This window comes from Panulirus ornatus, chromosome 22 (assembly GCF_036320965.1).
Source record: "Panulirus ornatus isolate Po-2019 chromosome 22, ASM3632096v1, whole genome shotgun sequence".
NCBI classification, from domain to species: Eukaryota; Metazoa; Arthropoda; class Malacostraca; order Decapoda; family Palinuridae; genus Panulirus; species Panulirus ornatus.
This window is the reverse complement of record NC_092245.1, coordinates 16025701-16044914: the sequence shown is the minus strand read 5'-3', so window position 1 is coordinate 16044914 and position 19214 is coordinate 16025701. Positions and strand designations below refer to the sequence as shown.

The following is a 19214-nucleotide window of genomic DNA, read 5'->3' as shown; positions in this document are numbered from 1 at the left end:
TCTTTTGGCCATTAGAGCACGGGTATAAATTTTCCTCTCCTCTACAGGGAGGGATGGTCTTCCCAATTTCCTGAGCAGCAGACGGAGGGGTTGGCTGGCTTTTTGATGCAGTGAGGTCAGGTTACAGCACTTTGACACTACAGGGAGGAGAAATTTGGGCTCGTCGAAGGGGGAGAGAGAGAGAGAGAGAGAGAGAGAGAGAGAGAGAGAGAGAGAGAGAGAGAGAGAGAGAGAGAGAGAGAGAGAAGTGGAGAAGCAACGCTGATCCATCAGAGCAGCCGGAGTCTTCAACAGCTTCTTATGTTTAATGTTTGTCTTATCTCTTTCATTTATCTTTATTTTTTTGTTCCCTCTATCGTAAACAGCCATATTTGTCTGGTGCCTCACACAGGAGACGTTGATTGGTCGGGGAAGCACCCGAATGATAAAAAAGAATAGCCAATTGGCGACGAGCGAGGTGCTACGGATTGAAACACACATTACGCGATGCTATTTTTTTTTCCTTCGGCTTGCCTCCACAGTGCAAATGCTGACCAGACTTAAATTCAATAATAATTAGTCGATCCTGACATCCAACAAGGCTCTAGCGGGGTCAGGAATGAACAGAAAAAACATTGCATTGATTTTTTTTTTTTTTATTCATGTGTAAGGGCAATGAAGACAAATCCTACACTAACAACCCCCTTGAAAAACAAAACAAAAAACCAAGTGAATTCCTTGTTTAAGCTGCTTAGTTCTTAATCCCCTAAAATGCCCAAATTCTGTTCAGGTGTTTCACCTTCCCTGATATCCGCCACTGAGATCTTTGTCCATTTCATATTTTCTTGGGTGCTATACGAATATATTGGTAGAAGAATATATTGTAGATGACATTATATAAAAGGATTAGAAACTGTTACACAAAGAATCATTTGTCCATTTCATATCTTACTGGGTGTTATACAAATATAGTGCTATACGAGTATATTGTCATACGAGTATATTGTCATACGAATATATTGGTAGACGAATATATTGCAGATAACGTTATATAAAAGGGGCAGAAACTGTTGCAAAGAAGTGTTATTCAACATTTTTTACTACCATTGATATCACGAGATCTCATGAATGACTGATGTATAAACTCTTTTTTGATGTCTGTTTTGATTATGTGCATGGAGCGAGTTGCGGCTTTAAAGATTATTCAACAGTAGATAACAAGTGAATATAACAACAATGAATACAGTATACAGACATGTACACTCATGGTTTTGCCCATTTTCTTTTCTTTTTTGTACGTGTGTGCGATTACTATTTGTGTATAACGGAGAAAGGGTTCTAAGCCCACTTCAAGGAGGGGATCAATTCGCCCTACGTAACTAGCTCTCTGGTCATCTCTTGCATCTCTTGAGTGCTGATTGTTTGATGCGATTAATGAAAGATTTCAGGATATAACCAGGATGTCATAAATTCTCCTGTAACATTATTCTTGTATAGGATTACAGTAGGCTTACTAACTCGTGTTTTAACATATCTACATGATAGGAAGTCATGACGAAGGACAGTCACTAATATCTTTCCTCACAAGGCTTTCATGTAGTGTACCTATGTAGCGTAGTGTATTTGCATGTCTCATTACTGAAAAAGGAAAAGCTGTTGGACGATGGTTAACTGTAAATCAGAGATTCCAAGGAGTAAGGATCCACATGAAAAATTTGATCAAAACTTATCAGTTGAATTGGGGCATTATTATCTATTAGAAATAACTCCCCTAAAGAGGTTATCTTTCTCATAATGTTTACGTAAACGAAGGAATGCAGCTTTTGGATGGCGATCTTAGAGAAAGAAAGACAGAAACAACCTCAGCTTCCAAATATACCTGCAAAATTTAAGGCAAAAGTAAAATCTACTATTTGGAAAAAATGAGACTTGGACGCCGACATTAGAGAGAGAAAAATACGAATAAGGACCCAAGAAACATACCCCCAAGGAGGGTATAACTCATTGAACAAGTTGATTGTTATTGCTTTCAAGGACAGACGGTTATGGCCATGTTGTGGACAGAGAATAAAAACGGTAATAACCCAAACAAATGCCTGACCAGAACTTGAGGCACCGGCAACAAAGGAAGGTCTCTGTCTCTTTGAGGTTATAAACAAGGAGGGGAGGACACTCCTTTGCCTCAGACGAAACGTTTATTACCCACAGTAATTACAGCAATAATTTATCCAGAGTTAGTCACTTAAAAGGAATTGTCCTAATAACACTAACAAACTTCTTTTCCTGATCAGTGAGATTGCAATGGATGACGCTGTCGTAGATGCTAATGCGAATAAATCTAACATTCACGAGAAAAGAGATACAATTGGCCTTGAGGTCCGCCTGCCTAAGTAAAACCTGAGGCACAGTGATGAGGTGAGGGACTTCCCTAGTCACAAAATTGTGGTTGAGTATCATTGGCTCTGATATACCCCTTGCTTTGGTATATTAAATATATGGTATATGGGGTATCTGGTAGCGATGACCTTTGAAAACACACACACACACACACACACACACACACACACGTCCTCTGACTTGATCCTTAAGGGCGAAGGTCAGAGGTTACGCCATGATATCCAAGGGTCGTGCCGTGGTGCTCAGTAAGGGTCGTACTGTCGTGCTGAAGAAAGGTCGTACCTTCGCGCTCACTAAGGGTCACGATGCCATCGTGTTCAAGTGGTCACTCGCTCGACCCTAACCCCATCTTGTAAATGTACATAGACCCTTGTAGCACACATGGTTACATAAGCCTTTGTTTACCTGAGCCTTTCCCTAATTCTCCCTCTCCCCCCCTGCACAACACCTCCCCCCTTCCCTCTCTCTCTCTCTCTGTCTCTCTTTCTCCCTCCCTCCACCTCCAAAACCCCCTAAACAACCCAGGATGACCTCCTCCTCCTCCTCCTCCTCCTCCTCCTCCTACTCCCCTTACCTTTCCCTTCCCCCCCCACCTCCTTTCCACCTCCACTCCAGGTAATTATCATAATGGCGACACGCCCCACAGACAGACACGTCACTGATGACTCTATTCACCAACCTCGAACCCGGGGTCCCAGGAAGAGAGAGAGAGAGAGAGAGAGAGAGAGAGAGAGAGAGAGAGAGAGAGAGAGAGAGAGAGAGAGAGAGAGAGAGAGAGAGAGAGAGAGAGAGAGAGACATACAACAGGTACATATATATATATATATATATATATTTCGAATCCCTCCCTATTTTCCCGACTCGAGGGAATAAAGTGGATAATACGATATTATCCAAGAATGGATAAATAACGCCTGTCTCGCTCATGATGGCTCTATCCATTAGGCTCTCGGCAGGACTTCTTCGTCTGGGGGTCATTATGAACCGCAGGATATTGTCTCGAACGGCTCGCAGCAGCGAAGCCTTGAAAAAGAAAAAAAAGAAAAAGATGCAGGGAGAGCTTCAAGTCGGGTCCCAGGGCCCAGACTCAGCTAGATAGTCAGGTAGAATTGCGTGTATATACACCTCCATAAATCAGAAACATCCAGTTATTCAGGACAAGGACGGGGAGCCTTAAACAAAGCACTGCAAACACAGTCGACAGTTTCGAATTTACTCAGAGAACGAGGCGACGAAACACATCCGATACGAAGCATAGGAATAAATGGACGATAGATAAATAATGAATGGTGGAAATGAATAAGAAGATCTAAACTGAGGAGGAATCAACACGTTTTTTGCCTCAAATATTACTCGAGGCAAAGAGGGAAAATCAAAGGCAAAAAAGTTCTTTAGAGACGAGACTGGTCATCTGACCCCATATTGATGAGCTTTCGAAGCACGAGCCCTTGCTTCGAGAAGCATAATAGCCACCATAAGTTAGGTGGGCCCGAGAAAGGCCTTGCAAATAAGCGACGTCTGTTTAGTGTTGTGGCGTGTTGAGTGCTCACGTGTGATGGTGCTTATGTGTGGTGGTGGTGGTGGTAGTGGTGCTGAGTCAGGTTGGCTTGTTGTTGTGGTAGGAAGGTGCTGGTATGTAGTGGTGCTGGATCCTAGTGTGTAGTGGTGTTTGTGTGTAGTGGTGCTAGTTTGTAGTGGTACTTGTTGCTGGTATGAAGAAGTGATCGATGCTGATGTGTAGTAGTGCAGGGTGCCAGTTCGTAATGGTGCTGGATGCCAGTATGTAGTGGTTTTAGGTGCCAGCATGTGATGGTGCTGAACCCCAATACGTAGTGGCCTTGGATGCCAATATATATAGAGACACCGGGTTCAAATATGTCGTGGTGCTGAGCTCCTATATGTAGTGGTATACTGGGTGCACGGTGATAGTATGCATGTAGTGGTAACAGGTGCTACTGTGTACAGACATCAGTGCTCGTGGCTGGCTGGGCTATACCGGGAGACTGGCGTTGGTCGGTAACTACACGAGACCCAATGAATCTTCTAAGTTATTAATATGCGTGACACGTCTCACCTGTCGAGCGGAGGCCCAATAAATTTTCGACAGATTCTTACGTCCATAACCTCGACGGACGAATGATATCGCGAGGAAATTCGCGATTAAGCTTCTCGACTGAATTATCAATTATCTTCTATGTTGGTTCGCTTAGTAACGAACTATCAATCGTTTCATAGATTCCCCAAGAAGCAGAATACATTCAAGGGAATCTCTTAGACTTGAATTAATTCTGAAGTGCATTCTGATAGAATAAAGATCTATTATGTTATCTATCTATGAAGACGTAATCAAAATACGACGCCTTTTAGTATTCATGACTGAGGCAATATAATTCTTATAGTGTTCCTATGAATTATCGAACAGCAAACAAGATGGTTCTTAACTCTCTTGAGATTTTCATACACACTCCACGTATAAACCACCTGAAGGAGAGGATAATCAAAACATTTATACTCACAGCTCTTTAGAGCATCTGAACACTTCCTTTGGGCCCGTCCGGGGGCGTAACTAACTAATTTATGGCTCAGGTAAGTATAATAAAAGCTATGGCCTCAGACTCTACCCACCCATCCAAACACCACCACCCCCTTACTTTTGCATCCAGGGGTGGAAGGGAAGAGGGAAGAATGAGTAGGGGAAAGGGAGAAAAAATTAGAATGAATATTCGACTACTTTTCTCGTATTAATTACATCTGATTGCTTTATTGTTTTGTTTACTTTTGATTGGTTTACTTTTATCAATTATGGCACTTTTTTTGTATATGCATAGAACCTACATGCTGCAGTCTTCTGCTGTTTTCGAAGCTCAGACATTTGCTTAAACATGTATACATATGTACAGTATGATCTCATACTTTTGAAGGACAGATGTTTACACGGTTTAGAGAAAAGTAAATGAATATTTTGAAAAGGAAAATGTGTATGTGATTTACAGCCTGCTTTGCATATCTGGGAGACACTCATGCGAATGAACCAAGCAAAAATGATCAACTATGGCTCAGTCGTCTCTTATTGGCGCTACCTTCCTAAGGTAGGAGACATTGAACAGGCAAGGAAGATTCTGGAGAGGAAAAATGTATGACTAATAAATAAAGTGACATTTGGATTTTTTTTTTTGAGGAACATTCTGTGTTGGTGATATAAAGAATTATCATCTTTATCTTTGAGGAAAAAGTTTGTAAATCAGTGTGTGTGTGTGAGGATGACTTAATGCTACTTAGATTTAAAGTAAGCGCAGTTTTGTAAGTGATACAACGTGCACTGATACTTCGGAGGAGAAAATAGTGCAACTGATACTTTAAGTTGATTTCAGATGATACATATCATGGCTGATGCCTTGACATCCTCGAGAGGCAAGTGCATGAATTATTTACCAGATGATGTATGGATTACTGGTGAGGCGGTGTGTGTGTGTGTGTGTGTGTGTGTGTGTGTGTGTGTGTGTGTGTGTGTGTTGTGTGTGTGTGTGTGTGTGTGTGTGATTCAGAAGTGCTCGTGGAGGGAGGGAAAGGCAAGCAGGCAGGCAGGCAGGCAGGTAGGACTGGAAACGTTGGGGTTGGGAGACTTGGCGATACAAAATTATTCCTTCACTAAATACTAGCACTCGGCATACGGCCCGGGCCATAAATCTTTCGTCTGACTTCCCCGTGACCCAATGGGCGTACCACAGGGCCACTGGAGACACTTTAAACCAGCCCTTCCGTCCGGGGGCCGTAGGGACGCATGGTGAGCCTGATCCAGACGGGCATTTGTCATCCTTTGCCTGACTTCGGCGCAAGTTTGAGGTCGAGACGAATACAGACCAATGCTAGCGGTCTGCAGCGGAGGAAATTTCGACCCTTTGAGCTAAATTTGTAAGGGATCCAAGACCCCTGTGACCCTAAGGGGCTATAGATCATGCTAAGGCCTAAGGAACAAGCCCTGACAGTGACATATTTAGGTCTTATCAGTGATGGGGGCGACCCTAGGCCTACCTGGTGTCAAGGGCTACTCCAGTCGAGGCCGTTCATCATGGCTATTGGACAACACTAACTCCACAAAATGGAATACACAGAGTGAATGGTTTCCTTATGAGCAAGGTGGAGGTCTCGAGGGAAAGGAATGGTTTCCTCATGAGCAAGGTGGAGATCTCAAGGGAAAAGATTGGTTTCCTTATGAGTAAGGTGGAGGAGTAGGTCTCGAGGGAAATGGTTTCTTTATGAGCAAGGTGGAGGTCTCGAGCTAAAGGAAGGGTTTCCTTATAAACAAGGTGGAGGTCTTGAGGGAAAGGAATGGTTTCCTTATGAGCAAAATCGAGCTTTCATACGAACGGGATATGAGAAAACCGGCTTCTTACTTTACGAACTTCCTAAAAAGCAATCTAAGAATTTTTAGTAAGATGTACACAATTGGTGATCCCTCATCCAGAAACCAAAACACAGAGGGGGTAGAAGAAGGGATGGGGGGGGGGAGACTTTCTGTCGTCACATATTGCGAAAGGAACAACCTATTTACCGTCTTCGATTTACCTATAATTATCTATAATTAGGATTAATTTGATATATATGCTGCCACTGTTGTAAATCTCCCTCACTCTCCCTCCCCTCCTCCATCCCTTCCCTCTCCCAGCATTCTTTACTCTCACCGACACTTGTCATGGGTGTAAATCACTCTCACAACTGTTGACAACCACCTCATTTAAGTTGCAGATAATTAATCTTACATTATTACATTAGCAGAGCTTTCCCCATCTTCAGTTTTGGGCGTCCAGTGCAGGCCACACCCACTCGAATGACGTCAGGCCTCCTCCCTTTGCCTGATTGGTGGACGAGGACCCATAATCATTTATCAAACGTCTTGGCACCACAACGCCAAAGGGAAAGGTGCCAACGCGGCCTCTTTTTCGCACACTTTTTGGTAAGTTTTCCATTACCATTTTCTCAATGTTTACCCTCATTATTTTGTTCTCCTCCCCTTGCCCCCTACGCAGCATTTTCTCCAGTTTTCGTCCCACTTTTCTCCATCCCTCTTCTCTTATTCTGTAATTCTTCTATCTCTTTCCAGCTTTTTCCTTTTCCATTCCATTCCAGATGTCCCCATTTTCTCTTTCGTATCGTCTCACATATTCATTTTCCTTTCCCTATTCTTATTCAACCACTGTCTTCTTCTCCCTTTTCTCCCTCAGTCTTTCATTCACCTCTGAGAGAGAGAGAGAGAGAGAGAGAGAGAGAGAGAGAGAGAGAGAGAGAGAGAGAGAGAGAGAGAGAGAGAGAGAGAGAGAGAGAGAGAGAGAGAGAGAGAGAGAGAGAGAGAGAGAGAGAGAGAGAGAGAGAGAAGTAAGTGTACAGATAAACAGATGAATTAGATAAATACAGATATGGAAAAAAAACAGATAATTTCTTTTCTTTTCACAAACTGCCAAATTCATTCACTTCATCTCTTAGTACTTGACTGTACAGTAGAAATTTCTTTTGATGTCATGTTGCTATAATAATTTTTCTTCATGAAAAATTAATACCTTCAATTTAAACGAGGAAACAATATAGAAAAATGTCTAAGTGAAAAATAAATTCTTTTTTCGTGTTCTTGAAAAAATTACATTTCTATTTTAGGGTAGAGAAAATATTTACTAAGAAGTGACAGGTATTTCGCATCAATCATTTTAATCCAATAGGAATGCTGTTTCTCCTCTTCCATATTCTCAGAGTTAAGGGCTTAGGAAATGTGATGATATTGCTACTGCTATATAAAGTTATATATGAATGTGGAAGTTGTACAAAGGTAGGGGAATAGTCTTATGTCATTGGGGATTCTAAGATTCTTAGTGTCTTGAAAATGGAAAGATATACAGATACAGAATAAATCAATAGATACTATCATTATTATCCTTCTTCTTCTTCTTCTTCTTCTTCTTCTTCTTCTTCTTCTTCTTCTTCTTCTTCTTCTTGATATCATTATTATGATCATCATTATCATTATTATCATTATCATTATTATCATTGATATTACCATTATTATTATTATTATCATTATCATTATCATTAATATCATTATTATTATTATTATTATTATTATTATTATTATTATTATTATCATTGTTATTATTATTAGTAGTAGTAGAGTAGTATCATTATTATAATGACAATGATTAGCATTATTACGCGTAATTTTCTATCATTTTCTCTTTTCTTTTTCATTATTATTGTTATGATTATCAAAAGTCGTCGCAGTTAGTATAAAATTATGATTGGGAATGAAAAGGCGAAGTGAAGTGGTGGATTGAAGACCCTGTTTACTGCACATGCGCAACGGACAGAGGATGGTGACGTGACTCACTGATAACGGGACTTAACGACGTACCTCGCTAACGGTCTGACGCGGTAACGGAACCTTCACGACGGGGACTGTTAACGGGACTCTCTGCCACGACGGTGACTCTGTTAACAGGACTCTTTACCGCGACGTCTCATAACGCGTAACTATCTCTGTTAACGGAACATGCAGTCTCATTCCTTTTTCCAAGTAACCTATTAAAGGGTCTGGTTGAAGTGACCTGCCATATGGAACACACTGTTAAACGGGACTTGCATCAGCGGACCCCTATAATTCACTCCGCCACACTAACAATCTTGGAGACAGGAACTCATCAGTCATCCACAACAGTAGTGGACTCAAGCCATTACTATCTTAGGGGAACTTTAATCAGTACTTGTCAACACATGATGCCCTCCAACAACAGCCAGGATTCGAACCCAGGAACTTTTGCGTGATATTTGGGAACGCTGACACATAACGCTAACATATATATATATATATATATATATATATATATATATATATATATATATATATATATATATATATATATATATATATATATATATATATATAGGCTAAAGCAATAAATAGAAATTAAACGACAGAGGAACATGTGAACTGCTACTAGAATTTAAAAGTAATTCTCTTTATAATTAAGTCTTAAGTGTGAGTGTGTGTGTGTGTGTGTGTGTGTGTGTGTGTGTGTGTGTGTGTGTGTGTGTTCCACTCTCCTCCATGCACCTCAATCATCAGCAAACCCCAGAGGGGAGGAGGAACAACACGGGGTTCGCTGCGAGGCGGCTGCCTTGTCCTGGACTCGAACACAGACAGGCCCTTGTAATATTCATAGCTACCCCACGCTAACCACTCCATCACTCCTATGAAGAATGTATCGTACACGAGAACTGGACAATGAAAATGCCAAGCAAGACCACATGTAAACAACAGAGCACAACAGGCACTCAACCTTTCCCTTCCCTTCTATCTACTCTCCTTTCCTTCCCATCTAATCTTTCCCCTCCCTCTTCTCCCCTGAAAGGAAAAAAAGAAGAGGATAAAGTCGTCTTTAAGAGCGTGAAATACAAGCAGTAAGAAACCATATACGACCTCCTGAGAAGGGGAAAAGAAATACGCATCTCATCCTCTTCCATTCGTCTTTTTTACACCCTTTAATTAAGGTCTGGTCCCTTGAGACATGAGTGACTTTTAGGGGACTGCAATTCATGATAGTGCAAGCAAAGGTTAATTACAGTAGAAAGAATAGTGCTTGCAAACGATCTTTATGTCTGTTACTCATTAAAAAAAAGGGATACTCATCACATTGTGCTCAATATCTAATGATATATATATATATATATATATATATATATATATATATATATATATATATAGTTATAAATCTTTTCATTTATATATTTCTTACTTTCAAACCTTTAGTTCTTTCCATCCACTCAAATCCTATTCCAAAATACAGCTATCTTTCAGTCTCAATTCTAGCTTCCCTAAATCCTATCCTCACGTCGAACCACGCCTAGCCTCTAACCTCCAACCCTTTCCAAAAAAAATCTTCGCTGTGACAAAGGTGTTTGCAAAGTTTCAATATATACCATCATTTTATTGACTCTTGTTTCCGGGATATGTGTACAGGGAACGGACATTGACATCCACCTTGTCTTGATCCTATGAAGAGGAAATTGAAAAGGGCGAAGCTGTTGAAAAGTGGGACGCGAAGGGGTTGCTGTAAGGGGTATGTGACAGGGTACTGAAGGGATTTTCACAGGGCATTCCGAAGGGCTTTGTGTGGTGGTTGAGGTGGTACTCCAAGCCCTCATTGACGTGCATAATAAGAGCTGAAGGCCAAACGGGAATAGTAGTTGAGGGGTAGTTAGGGCTTGAAGGGTTCTTGTGGACGTATTCAAAGGGGCTGTTGTCGAAGTTGAAGGGGTTGCTATGATCGTGGTCGTAGTTTAAGGGGATATCATGATCGTAGCTGAGGGAGCTTTTTTTTCCTTGTAGATAAAAGGGTCTTTTGTGATCAGTACTGAAGAGGCAGTTGGGGTGGTAGTTAGAAGGGTGTCACTTCATTTATCATAATTATTATCATCGCATTTCTCCTTAGTCACTCACGCTATCATAACCATTATTATTATCTTAGTTCGTAGTTACTCCCTCTATGATAACCATCATTACTATCTTAGCTCGTAGATATTCCCTTTATCATCATTATTATCATTGTTTGTCATCTTGTTTGTCTTTACCATGAACTTCTTTGTCTTCTACAATGTTCTGTTATTCTGTCAAGCTTACTCTCTCTTTTTCATCCACTGGGCAAGGAGACGATGATGTATATCTTGATCAGTACCGCCTCCGCCTTAAACTAAGAGACCTTAGCCCATATGTGGCGTCTGCATCCATCACTAGCCTCCTCGCATGACCCACCTGCATAACAGCAACAGATGTTCTACACGTGTTTTGAGGCTGAGCCACTGCCCTAATTTACATACGCGGAACACGACAACCCCGTTGAACATAGAACTACAGTCTATTACTGTAACTATTCCTAGGGGGAGGATGGGTTCGTACCCCCAGAAATAGTTGGCCGTTGAGGTGGTAGATGAGTTAGTAGATAATGTAGATATATGGATAGCGTAAGCTGCTCTTCGACTGGTGCTGAAGGACAAACCAGATCTTGAAAATCAGTGTCTGGATAATAGACTCCGTACGTTTAACTATTAACATTATATAGATAGATAGACAAATATATCCACACACACACACACACACACACACACACACACACACACACACACACACAGAAGCACACAGCCACTGGGCTGGCAAATGCCTTCAAATTTCCTTAGGTAAGAAGAGAAGTCCCACTTGGCGTGACGCTAGCCGCTCCGCCAGTGGTTCCTCATGATCCAATCACTATCTTCACCTTCGCGGGATCACACCGTCACGGAGCGCACTGATGAGCTAAGTGGCGGATCTTCACAACATTAGGGAGCTCCCAGCCCTAATGACAGTCACTGGAGAACTTTACGTCCGTCGTAAAGTTTGCAGTGGATGTCGATTATCACGCCAGAAATAACAGGTGTCGAAGTCTCTTTCTGTCTGGGATGAGATGCCACAAGGAGAGGGTTTAGTCCTTTTTTTTTCATTCTTTCTCCCTCTTCTGACTTTTCGGTAATACCCCAGGAATTTCTCCTTCTCGTTTCCCCACCTCCGCTTCCTCATCGCCTTACTCCTCCATGCAGTTAGATCCCGCCTCTCCATCCAGCCTTGAGATGAAAGTTCTCATACCCCAGCAGGTGATTGTGTGATTATATTCATATCTCTCTGACACGCGATGCAATCTGATGCAGCACTCATACATTGGTCACAAATTGTACTCATACGCACACGCGATGCATTCTGATGTAGCACTCATACATTCATAGCACAGAAGGGGTCTTGGGTGAGGAAAAGCCATCTGCTTTTACTCTCCTGTCTCCATCTATACAGAATAAGAATTTAGGAAATGATTATAATCCTCCAGAAGTTAATCTCGTCGTAGAACATCAGAAGATCAAGTCTTCTGTTACAATATCCTTCCCATGTCCCTTCCTCCTCCAGTAGATTATCCAACCGTATACCATCAGGTCTCTACCGTTCTCTGTCTTTCCCATGTGCCCAAACGCTCTATCCTCCAACAGATAACCTCGTCACAGACCATTAGGTCTCCTGTTATCTATCCTTCCATAGGTACTCCAACGTACCGAGTTTAGAAGATGACCTTGTCACTGACCATCATGGTCTTCTGTGGCCTTTCGTTCCTCAAGACCTTCAAGTCTTATGGTATCTGTCCCTCCTACGTTCTCCACTATATGACAACTTTCCAACATCCTTTTTCCTAAAATGAATGAAATTTTCGGAGCTCTTTTTTTCTCTCTCTCCTTCCTTTTCTTCTCGAGGCACTTCTTATCTCGACCCTTCGACCCAAATCCTATTAAGAATTGGGCAAAAAATCCTTACTGGGTGACTTGAGTCAGCGGGAAGGGTCCAACTTCTTTTTTTTCCCTTGTGATATTGAGTTTTCTCCTCGCCTTACAGCGTTCTTCAACAATGATAAATGTGCAATATATTCAGTGGTCAGTCCACGGGTGGGTGAATCATATGGCCTCATTCACACACACACACACACACACACACACACACACACACACACACACACACACACACACACACAAACACACATAGGAATATATAAATATATATATATATATATATATATATATATATATATATATATATATATATATATATATATATATATACATACATATAGATTGTCTAAGTCTAGCGAAGACAAGGGAGAGGGACTTTCCATCAATTCTATTTTTCCCTCTCCTTTTTCTATCACAACTTCAGTCTTCAGACTTCAGACAGGCTCAGTAGCCAGCCGCTCAGAAAAACACCACCACATCTATACACAGTTTTCAGATAACAACGCGTCCTTTCCCTCCCACTCTCTAGTTCTTTCCTCAGCAAAACACAAACGCAAAAATTGAAAAAAGAAATATCGAGGAATGTTAGTCCATCCATCAGTCAGTTGACAGATTCTCTCTCTCTCTCTCTCTCTCTCTCTCTCTCTCTCTCTCTCTCTCTCTCTCTCTCTCTCTCTCTCTCTCTCTCTCTCTCTCTCTCTCTCTCTCTCTCGTGCTCGAGCTTCATGAAGCGAGACTGGCAGGAAAGAGAAGAGTGATAATGAAAGAAAAGTGAATAATGATGAGGAATTGTCAAAGAAAAAGGAACCAATGGGAGGGGAGAAATAAAGAGGAAAGAGGCGAACAACGAGAGAGAGAGAGAGAGAGAGAGAGAGAGAGAGAGAGAGAGAGAGAGAGAGAGAGAGAGAGAGAGAGAGAGAGAGAGAGAGAGAGAGAGAGAGAGAGAGAGAGATGGAGCGAGAATAGTAGAGACAGGATAATCTGATGAAAGAATTGATAGAGGCACATTGAAGAGATGGAGCGAAGCATAAAAGTAAAGAAAAAAATATGAGAGATGAGGACGAAAATGGGATAGATGGGTAACAAATGGGAGACGGTGAAATGGATCTAGATATGTCGACGTCGGTAAGAGAGGAAAGCAGAGTAAATGGGAAAAAACATACAAAAGTTAAAAGAATAGAAAGCATGATCGGATGTTTTTGAAAGACAGGAAAATAATAAGAGGATGAAGAGCGGCAGTATAGAGCCACTAAAATCATCCGTTAATTAATAGACATTTATAAATAGCTCCAGGAAAAAAGCAAATTGCAGTGCTTGGCAACAAGTTTGACATGACATATGAAAATGAAGAACATAAATACACGAAAACATATCTCACATAACCAGTGCACACTGACGGAAAGCTGCGATATATATACATATATATATATATATATATATATATATATATATATATATATATATATATATATATATATATATATATATATATATATATATGTGTGTGTGTGTGTGTGTGTGTGTATGTGTGTGTGTGTGTGTGTGTGTGTGTGTGTGTGTGTGTGTGTGTGTGTGTGAAATACTTTATACATACAGATCTACACACCTTTAGAGCCTTAGGAAATTCAAGAGGTCAGTCAGCCCTCCAACGCAGTAAGGCTTGGCTTATGTTGCTTTCCTGGAACTCGATCAATACCCACACTCCTGCTGGTTCTCTTTTCGTGTCCAGAGATACGAACACAAATCCACAATAACGTTCACATTCACAAATGAAAAAGTGCATATAAGTGTATGTACCTACGTACTATACGTGTACACTCATACATACACACACACACTTATATATATATATATATATATATATATATATATATATATATATATATATATATATATATATATATATATATATATATATATATATATATATATATATATATATATATATATATATATATATACATATATATATATATATATATATATATATATATATATATATATATATATGTATAGGGAGATAAAAAATAGAGTCAGGGAGGCATACAGACAGACATATGTTACTCCTATACACACACATACTCAAAAGAATCACTTTAACATACGCGGAGAATATACAAACAAACACAAAAACATGAATGACCAAAACACACAAACATATATACACTAAAATACAAACACATCTGATCGCTCACCCTACCCACACACGTAGGCAAACTTGCACCCCTTTTTGTTTACCAGATCAGCTGATCGGCCATTCCCCTTTCCTCTTACCCTCCTTCCCCCTCAACCCTCCTTCCCTCGATCGTAAACATCCCCCTCCATTATATGTGTCGGAGCTTCTCAAATTTTTCCCTCTTGACTCCTCGGGGCCTCCACGATTCCCCTTCCCCGCCTCTTCAGTTAAACTGGACATAGTTACGCCATCACTAGCCTCACCAACCAGCAACCCAAATTCCCCATCGGCAGAGAATTTATGAATCGACGTAATGGAACACTTTGCATAATTTCAAGCACGTGGCAGTTGCCTATATGAATGAATATGTGATAAAGATTACCCACTCTCTCGCCCTCATAAATGTCTTCTTGCATTATCATCCTCTTTATAACTTTATCTCCCTCTCTCTGTCTCTCTCTCTCTCTTTTTCTCTCTTTTTCTTGAACAATTCATTTTTGGGGGGGAAGCGAGTTTGGTAAAAGGGGTCTTTAGTGTTGTATATCACTGTTATCAAAACGTTAACTGCAGACGCTGATAGTTTCGAAAATACAACCTCCTAATCCTAAGTGGACGTTCATGTGGATTCTCATCTTCATACATCCTCTCAATAATTCCCCCTAATTTAAGGAATCCTCTGAAATCCTCCTTCGCGGCCACAACGGCATACCTCGGCAAATCCCTCCCCAAAGGACGAAACCGCGCGAAAATCCGCAAAACGGCCGCCAAGAAACAACAGAAGCCCGAGCGAAAGACTGAAGAAATCTGAGAAGGCGTTGTTGCCATCGGGTGCTGCTCGAAGTGACGGTTATTGGTGTCTTCAGAATGTAACGGGCTGGGCTGGGCTATAAACTCCCTGGTTTATGGAGGACCCCAAAAGCTTGCTGGACCGCTTAACTCGTGGACGTTGTGAATGAGCGGGAAAAGATAGACCGACCCCCCCAAGGAAAAAAAAAAGAAAAAAAAGGAGAAAGAAACGAGTGGGTGTAAAGTCTTCATTGATGGGTGGCGGGTGGCGAAGGAGCCGCCTGTAGAAGGTAGTAACGTTATTAGCAGTTTATGTATCTGATTTAAGGACCGTTTGGGAGGAGATTTGCTAGATGAAGGAGGAGGAGGGAGGAGGAGGGAGGAGGGTAAGGAGGATGGGGGGGCACACCCGTGATGGAGGTGAAGCAGAAGGAGGAGACGGCGCAGGGAGGTGGAGGACTTGATATGTTAGATAGGAGGATCGTTACCCCCACTTTATGCCGTGTAATGTGGCGTTTATACGAGGTGGCGACTTCGGGGGAGGAAGGGGAACCTACCACCAAGTTGCGCATTAACGTTCTGGAGATCTAATGGCTTTATGATTCTTTATCCTTTTATAGATTACTTCATTTGTTTATTGGTTTGAAGTCTTGTAACTTTATGGTCCTTTACTCCTTTATGTGGATTTTATTTTTTTTGGGGGGGGGCTGAGTGGTTTGGTGTCTTATAACTTTATGGTCTTTCATCTTTTGCAGATTATTTCTTTCCTTTATTAGTAAGTTGTTTTATAACTTTGTTTTTCTTTTTTTACTTTTTGTGGATCGTTTTTCTTACTGGTTTGGAGTCTTATAACCATAAGGTCATTTACTCTTGTGGTTATGATTTCTTTTTTCTTTTTTTTGTTTTCGAGTCTTATAACTCTACGGCTCTTTAGCCTTCTATTGGTCAATTCTTTTGTTACTTATTTTCGAGTCTGTAGATTTATGATTCTCCGTTCTTTTGTCGATTATTCCTACGTTTAGATATGTATTCATGTGTTATCTATGGTGAATACCACTGTATATTTTGACTTAACTTTGACTGTGACTAAATACGTATTCTTGCATGTTATTAATGGGGTATCTATCACTGATGGGGGGGGGACATCATCCCTTGAACTAGTATGGCCTTATGAAATTACTGATCAAGACACGTCGCTGATCCATAACTATAGGCCAAACATAATCAAAGAATTCAGGAAGAGAAGTCTCTATCCCTCCTGAACATAAAGAAATAATATCTCGATTAACAAGACACCCGATAAGGTCTAGTGTAACTGTATCTTTAACTCTGATTTAGATGGCAAATTAAAGCACCCCTGACAAACAAGAGACAAGGAACGACAGGGTGCTTCGCACTGCTGAACAAATGAATAAACACTTCTGAAAACGCATCGTCCTCTCGTGTGTGTGTGTGTGTGTGTGTGTGTGTGTGTGTGTGTGTGTGTGTGTGTGTGTGTGTGTGTGTGTGTGTGTGTGTGTGTGTGTGTGTGACCCCCACGTTCAAAATAAGAATGTCTAAGATTAGGTGCCAAGATCGTGTGCTATTCGACTCCTCTCCTCCAACTCTCCCCAAACCCCCCCATGTCCTGTCCCTCCTCCAAAAGACGAAGATATGTTTCTTCTTTTAAAAGAAGCATTGCGAATCCCTCGTAAACTCATGCCGTGGCTCCTTATCCAGAGACTCGACATCCTATACTGTCTCATTTAGATTCCCCTTAATGGCTGTATCAGCTCGAGGTGTGATTATAAGAGGCATGTACAACCACACGTTCTCTTCTGGAGGAAGCAACGTTTTGATGGGTGCCAGCACTAAGGAGGGAATTGACGACCAATATCTGTCTCGGGGAAATCTTTACTGCATCGTTGAGAAAAGTAGTAGCTTTAGAACGAAGGGGTCCTTCCCTCCTCAGACCTTCGTGTGGTTCCAAATCGTTTCGCTTTGCCTACTCCCTCCTGACCCTCTTTTCCAAACCTGGATTGATATTTTGACTCAATTTTTCAAGGTCAGTGACTTTATCATTTATCTCTCGCTTGAGGCGGAGACTTAGATAGAATAGTATATATATTTTTTTCTCTCATTTCTTATCTCGTTTCAGACTTCTTCTTCTTCTCCTGGCTGTGGTGTCCGGCGCGTTAACGCAAGAGGCTGAACGAAGACCAAGTAACGTGTAGACTGGACGTGGGATGGTGTGGGGGTAGGCCAGGGGTGAGTGCATGAAGGGTTAAGCGTCCCGGGTCGAGCCAAATCGTCGTCCTGTCTCTTAAGGAGCAGTGATGTGCCGCCCCACCTCACTCTCACCTCCCCCTCCTCCACCTCTCTCCCTCCACCACACCACGACCTATCTCCCTCACTCCACCTCCCCCCATCACCTCATATCCCCGCCCCATCTCTTAGTCTTCTCTTTCTCATTACTAGTGTCTTTATCACTCTCTTTTTCTTATTCCTCTCCTGTTTAATCTCGCCTTCCCGACTCTTCCTATCCTCAGCCTTTTCTCTCTTAATCATTTTGATTCTTCTTCTCATTACTATCATTCTCCCGTCCCTTATTCCTTTTCCTCTCATCTTTCCTATCTTGCTCATTTTGTGCCCTAAGTTTATCTTGCTCTCTCGTTCCTCTCCCTCTCCCTCTTCTTACCCTTCCTGTCTTTATCGTTCTCTTCCTAGTTCTTCGGCTTCTCTTTCTCCAGTTCCTCACCCTTCCGTCTCTCTATCTCCTAATCTTTTCCATCTTCTGTTTTTCATACCTCCTGCACACTAAGTTTGTTTTCCTCATTATTCCTCTCCTCCTTCTCCTCCTCCTCCTCCTCTTCCTTCTCCTAGTCATCTGTTCCTCCTCTTCTTCCTTCTCCTCCTCTCCCCTCCACTCCTCTCTCTCCTTCACTATCCGCAGTAGAAAATGTATGTTCTACTCTCAGTACTCCTTCAGCGTCGCCGTCGGTAAGCCACTTGTTGAGCGCCGGAAAGTGTGGGTAGCACGTCTTCGTTCCTGTCAGGGCTTTTGTGGGGGGGAGGCCGTGGCTTGCTGCCGGAATATTTACTAAGTCCACGACGTAGGCTGATAGAGAAGGTAAGGGCTGCTTACTGAGAGGACGGAAAAGGGAGGACATAAATAGGGGTTTGAAGGGTGGAGGTGTATGAAAGGAGGGTAGGTTGGAGAGGGCAGAGAAAAGGAAGAAAAAGGTAGACAAATGAATACTTATTTCAAGACAATATAGAAAGAAGGCCAACAAAGGGCATGCAAACAGGAGGATGATAAGATAGACTGACAAGAAAACATTTTGGACAAAGGAACTAAGAAACACGACTACTTATAACTTACACATTTCATTTCGCAAATGAATGAAGAGTAAATATATCTAGCGCAAATAGCATTTGAAAATGATTATATTAACCCCTTCACTGATGCTTTCTGAAACCACAACAGGATTCAGAAGGCATAAAATGAGTAGATTCTATGAATAATGAAAATGCTTAGCTTACCATTAGTCTTTGA

At 41.5% G+C, this 19214-nt stretch overlaps 1 protein-coding gene and 1 long non-coding RNA gene across 14 annotated transcripts in view; one reads left to right on the top strand and one right to left on the bottom strand.

Annotated features, from left to right (window-relative positions):
• The window catches only part of LOC139756572 (homeotic protein ultrabithorax-like), an 821256-nt gene that overhangs the window by 164491 nt on the left and 637551 nt on the right, over positions 1 to 19214 (bottom strand). The gene's annotated exons all lie outside the window — the stretch shown is intronic.
• Positions 1 to 19214, top strand: part of LOC139756573 (uncharacterized) — a 117989-nt gene that overhangs the window by 64659 nt on the left and 34116 nt on the right. For both annotated transcript variants that reach the window (XR_011714388.1, XR_011714387.1), the window contains exons 3-4: positions 7171 to 7330; positions 17817 to 17926. This is a non-coding gene — a long non-coding RNA (uncharacterized lncRNA). The remainder of the gene's footprint in view (positions 1 to 7170; positions 7331 to 17816; positions 17927 to 19214) is intronic.